Genomic DNA, 6,909 nt, shown 5'->3' on the forward strand with positions numbered 1-6,909 from the left:
CTTTAAAAAAGTTTTTAGCTGCTATTTCTAATGAGTTCAGTATGCGGCAAAGTAATTTTTTACTAAGCCCTTTTATAATGTAATAATTTGAATTTGCCTTGAATGGTCCCTTTGCATACTGAAAACTTGGTGAAATTGATTAATAATTAATTAATTTTGCCCTCAATTGTTGAAATTATAATTAATCTCCCTCTGATTAATGCTTCGGATTTTACCGAAATAAGCATAGTGTTTGATGTTTTTAACCCACGCTGGTGGAAAGGGGAGAACAGAGATTCTTCGCTTGCTTATTTGAATTTGTTGGCACTGTTAGTTACGAGCAAATCTTCGAAAGGGTATGTTCTTATTTTCAGTTTTTCCAATCCAACCAAGGAATTTCTGAGCTGATGATAGAGAAGTGTTGTTTTTTGACTAATCTTGAAACGTACGTTCTCAAATAACCTTAGCATTTGATTTTTCGATGTCCTTCCCAACTTTTGTGAGTTGAATTAAGCAAACACTATATATGAGAGAGATTTTCTTTAAGTATTAGAAATAGCTTTAAAAAAGTTTTTTAGCTGCTATTTCTAATGAGTTCAGTATGCGGCAAGTAGTAATTATTTTACTAAGCCCTTTTATATAATGTAATAATTTGAATTGCCTTGAATGGTCCCTTTGCATACTGAAAACTTGGTGAAATTGATTAATAATTAATTAATTTTGCCCTCAATTGTTGAAATTATAATTAATCTCCCTCTGATTAATGCTTCGGATTTTACCGAAATAAGCATAGTGTTTGATGTTTTTAACCCACGCTGGTGGAAAGGGGAGAACAGAGATTCTTCGCTTCTTATTGAATTTGTTGGCACTGTTAGTTACGAGCAAATCTTCGAAAGGGTATGTTCTTATTTTCAGTGTTTCCAAATCCAAACCAAGGAATTTCTGAGCTGATGATAGAAGTGTTGTTTTTTGACTAATCTTGAAACGTACGTTCTCAAATAACCTTAGCATTTGATTTTTCGATTGTCCTTACCCCCAAAATTTTGTGAGTTGAATTAAGCAAACACTATATATGAGAGAGATTTTCTTTAAGTATTAGAAATAGCTTTAAAAAAGTTTTTTAGCTGCTATTTCTAATGAGTTCAGTATGCGGCAAAGTAATTTATTTTACTAAGCCCTTTTATATAATATATATATATATATATATATACGGGGGTAAGCACATAATTGTGATTTAAGTTGGTAAAAATGGGTACTGAAATACCAGAGGTTGAGTAATATACTTTATTAAAAGCAGCAGAAATATCACAAAAAGTGCTGCTCAGACTTTCACGTTCCCGTTCGTCGAACAGTTTTGTTAGACTGCAAGAAAACTGTTCGGCTACTCATAGGCCCAAATGTACCTCTTTACTCTTTACTCCTTTACTCTTTTACTTGTTTCAGTCATTTGACTGCGGCCATGCTGGAGCACCGCCTTTAATCGAGCAACTCGACCCCGGGACTTATTCTTTTTGTAAGCCCAGTACTTATTCTATCGGTCTCTTTTGCCGAACCGCTAAGTAACGGGGACATAAACACACCAGCATCGGTTGTCAAGCAATGCTAGGGGGACAAACACAGACACACAAACAAACACACATTCACGTATATATATATACATATATACGACAGGCTTCTTTCAGTTTCCGTCTACCAAATCCACTCACAAGGCATTGGTCGGCCCGGGGCTATAGCGGAAGACACTTGCCCAAGATGCCACGCAGTGGGACTGAACCCGGAACCATGTGGTTGGTAAACAAGCTACTTACCACACAACCACTCCTGCGCCTATACCGAAATAACTTAACATTGCCCGATGATTATCTAGAAGATTACCACTCGTTTGTATAATAACCACCTCCGAGGTTCTACTAAGGGTTACACAATGGTTTAGGCAGAGAACACGTTTATTATTCTGTAAAAGAATAGAAATGACAGTTAATTCGAAGTTTCGTCCACCGAAGCCAACATAGGGCTCTGGTATATTTGACTTCATATTTTTTTTTCGTTATCTCTATACTCTTCGTTAAATTCTACACACTTTGTACATTTATAAAGAAGTATAAATATTCACCTATTCCTATATTCTTTCTTCTTTTATTCTTGAACACTGTTCAGTTATTGAAGAATTGTGTATTACACATATTTTGTCACACCTTCACTATATAAAATGCATTGCACAGTTTAGATAAATATCTCATCTGAAAGTTCAGTTGGAATTATAATATTTATTCGTCGAATTTTACAGATTTTTGTAGAAACAGTTAATTCTACAGAGCAGAACAAAAAGTAAAGAAGATAATGCGCAAAGTTATCCATGTGACCTCCCATCTTCAAAGAGTTCAGGCCGTATCCGGAATATTTGATGTCTTTTCTTACTGTATTCTTTGATGCTCTATTCTTTGATGCCATGGATACTAATCCATTTTAGTGTCGGAGGTGGTCTCAGCAATGTGTGATTTGTATGGAAAGTGTGTTCAATTGTTCCTGAAGAGCTTATGATGCTTGTTTCAACGGTGATATTTGAGTCGAGTTGTTGTGATCAGATGCGTTTTAGGTATTAACCTTAGGTGTCCCCTTTGATGTTTCCCTAACAATTCTTTGCGCACAATATGATGCTGAAGTATATTCTCCTTTCGGATGTTGCAGCAGACGAGGACCTCTTCTTACGGTTCAAATATGTCCATGGCTTCTTGTCAGTTTCTCTGATAGCTTTTTGACAAACGGGTCACATCACGAATAATATTTGGTTTATCAGTCTCAGCTCGAGAGTTACGGCCAAGCTGGCGCATGGCCGTTAGCTTTGTAACACTTTCGCTACTTGAAAGCTCTTCTGATGTGTAGCATTTGGCGAATGAAGGAGTTTCAAGGATATTTCCCCTCATCAGCGTCTCTTGTAGAGAGATGGGTTCATCTGGATCCCTTTACTGGAGGAGAACGAGTATTGTTTTGAAAACACCTCCATCCGCACGATCTAGATCTTTCAGGCTTTTGGGCAGGACATCGAAGGAATGTGGGTATTTGAAACTAAAGCTGTCGCAGTATCTAGTCAATATGAAGTGGCGCCCCCCTCGACTGTTTCTGTATCTTTCCTGATTCATGAGAATAGTGAATAAGCAATCATTTGTGTTGCAAATAAACGCCCACTTTAATAGAAATTCATTATATTTGACAAAAGCAGTTTTAGTTTAAAAAGGCAAAAACACATCGTGATAAACGTACATACATCATGTTAAGAAAAACTTATTGCGGTATTCATGTTCGATCCCGTAAGGATGGCTTGTGTTTAAAAACAAAATGTTCATATATCATACAGAGACGGACAGAGAGAAGTCATCTCTGAAGCATCGAACTAGAAAATCAGATGCTATTTGGCAAATAATGTTTACTGCAAATAATTTTTTGATAGTGGAAAGGAAGGTATGTAAATATATATGGAAAGCACTCCGTCGGTTACGACGACGAGGGTTCCGGTTGATCCGATCAACGGAACAGCCTGCTCGTGAAATTAACGTGTAAGTGGCTGAGCACTCCACAGACACGTGTACCCTTAACGCAGTTCTCGGGGATATTCAGCGTGACACAGCGAGTGACAAGGCCGGCCCTTTGAAATACAGGTACAACAGAAACAGGAAGTAAGAGAAAGTTGTGGTGAAAGAGTACAGCAGGGATCACCACCATCCCCGCCGGAACCTCGTGGAGCTTTAGGTGTTTTTGCTCAATAAACACTCGCAACGCCCGGTCTGGTAAATATATATACACACACATAGACTGTCGTCTGTAAGTCTGTCTATTTCAATGTGTGTATGCCGTGTTTTAGCTTCTGGCATGAGCATGTGAGAGTGTGTTGATCTGCTTGTGCGTATATTCACACCTCATTCATAATAGCACACCCTTTATCTCAGTGATGCTATATTCTACCAAATAAAATCTCGGCATATTCGCTCCTGTGAGGAGAAAACTCTATTTTTTAAACTTTCATCTTGTATTTCTTTCATCCATTAGGCTATGGCCATAGTTAGGGACCATCTTGAAACATTTTGGAGCCCAGATCTTCCAAAAGTGACAAAGCCGCAAACACACCATTAGCAGGTGTCAAGTGATACATGTGGACAGGTACAGACTCCGTCACACAGACACACTCATGCTAACACACACACACACACACTTATGTATGCGCACGCACGCACATACACATATACGACGGACTTCCTTCGATTCCCGCTCACCAAATCAATTAAAAGTCTTTGGCAGACACAAAGCTAGTAGAAGACACTTGCCCAAGGGGGCAGGCAATGCGACGGAACATGGAATCATGTGATTGAGAAACAAACTTCCCATCGTTTAGATGCGCCTGTCCATCTTTCAAACAATATTATATATAATGCCATTGAAATTTCTGTTTTTTGAGAGAAGATATATCGAAACCGCCCCTATAAATTACTCGTTCTATGTTTCACAGGTCGTGCCATGCAAACTGCAACTTCATTGCTATGTGATAACAATTCTTTCACCTTCAATTTTATCCATTAATATCTCCATTTTGCTGCGTCAATTCCATTTATGGTGCAAAACATTTTGAATTAAGGTCAGTAGATATCGCTATGTTTCTTTGTATCAGAAAAGGGATTGGTCTGTTGTAGATGAGATGTGCAGAAGGAGGTGGTCATGTACAGACAGCAAATGGAGGATGAAAAGAAATCGATAAAAAGGAAGCAGCTAAAAAATGGAAACGAAAAAAATACTAAAGAAATTGCTACAGCAACGAAACCAGAAAGAATCTGGTTATTTATTTTTGTGGCATCAGAATTTCTTTTACTTGTTTCCAGTTACACACACACACACACATCTATGTATGTATGGGTGTATGCGTCTGTAAGTGTGTGTTTGCGTGCTTGGATGCATGTATATGTACGTATGTATACATCTATCTATCTATCTATCTATCTATCTATCTATCTATCTATCTATCTATCTATCTATCTATATATATATATATATATATATGTATATATATACATATATATATATAATATTATATTCACCCACTCTCTCACACAGGTATATATTTGAATAAATTCTTTTTCTCAGAATATTGTAAAAAGAAAGTGACATATGTTCTATTTGATTCTAGTATTGTTTCTTCTTTTATATTTTTCTTCTTTGCCATTCAATTTTGTAGTGCATACTTGTTCGGCTAAACCTTTCCAAACTTCGTCTTTACCTTGTTTACCACTCTTCTATTTGACAATTTTCAATAATCCGATCAGTTTTTCGATTTTCCAAAGAAATATTTGCCTTTGTTGATTTAAATAGCTTACAGGTTTTTATTCACTCTTTTCCTTTTCATACGCGTTATTCATCTTTTAAGAACCTTTTCCGACTTGGACACATTTTCAACTATTTTATTTTCCTCAGATATTCCTGGCTTGTTTTTCACTAAGTTTTTTTTTTTTACTTTACTATATTTCAATTTTTCAATGAAACTTAAAATGCTAAATAAAAGAAGTTGAGAAAAAATTCAATCTTCTTTTCCATTAAAACTTTCTTTTCTGTACTATTTTAATCATCTTATTTTCTCACCGTTCCTTATCTCCTCTTCAGCGAAAGGGCATTGCTTTTCATGAAAACACGTCTTCAAACAAATATTCTGATTCGCTTCTGCGCATTCCTGTATTAAAGGCATTCGTACTTTTGCAACAATTTTAATTAAAATTGGCTACAGACCAATCACGTATAATTAACGCTGATTGATGTAGGAAGAATAATAAAAAGAAAAGAAAGTAGCACATAGACAAAAACAACGGTAAAAATCCGGGCATTTTATAGCATGATTCAATATGAAGGACATTTGTTGGCAGAAAACAATTGCAATCTTATTTATTACTTGAGAAAATATAGTTTCTTCGGCATTTATGTAGGACATGTTGAGACATAATCACTTGTATGTGGTTTTCTATGGCAGTATTCGGTTGTAATATCGGCTTTGTGAGTGCGTTGCAATTAGTAAATATTATAGAAAGGTTTCTCAATAATAATAATTATACAGAATCTAAAATACATAACGAAAGCAAGATATATTTACTATCAATCTGAACAAGCCGATTTATGAGGATCAATTCTTCTCGCCGGAGATCAACAGCGATTGATGAGAAATTCAGAAATAATCTTCTGTATTTGATCACAATACTTATAGCTTCAGTAATTGAAATAAATTGTTCAATATTAGCTTGCATTTTATAAAAGTAATACAGAAACGTCATCGTAATTTTGACTTATGATATATCAAAGTAGTTATTCTATGAAAACCACTCAGTTTATTGTAAAATATCCATTAGGAATATTGCATATATCATCAATATATTGTATAAATATCTCCAGCTTTGCTCCTCGTCTTTCAATGTCATGTTATTACTTGTCTAGTTTAGAAGAAGGAACAACAAACAATGCAAACACGTCTTGCCTCCTCCATCTTCTATCATTCTGATCTCTCACTCGTTTTCTCTCTCCCACATTCTTCCCCCCGCCGCTCGCTCTCTTCTCTTGTAGAAATGTTTTCCACTCCTATATGTTTCAGTGATTTAACAGTGAAACACACAAAAGACAGCAGCGGAAAGCAAGTAAATATGACAATGTATTACAATCAGAAAATTATAGAAATGAAGCAAAAAAACAAAAAGAAAGAAAGAATAGCCATCATGGCTCCCACACGCCGTCATTTGACCTGCTAGAAATAGCAGAGAAATTTTATTCAAAACCAGCCTGACCAAGTACTAAACGGTAGAGAAAATGTTATTAAAATTTAATGGGACGTAATAGGTAGTGTAAGTTTGTGTGCATATGTGTGTGTGTACGTGCGTACGAGTATGTGTGTATGTGTGTGTGTGTGTG

Source organism: Octopus sinensis, linkage group LG6 (assembly GCF_006345805.1).
Source record: "Octopus sinensis linkage group LG6, ASM634580v1, whole genome shotgun sequence".
Lineage (NCBI taxonomy): Eukaryota > Metazoa > Mollusca > Cephalopoda > Octopoda > Octopodidae > Octopus > Octopus sinensis.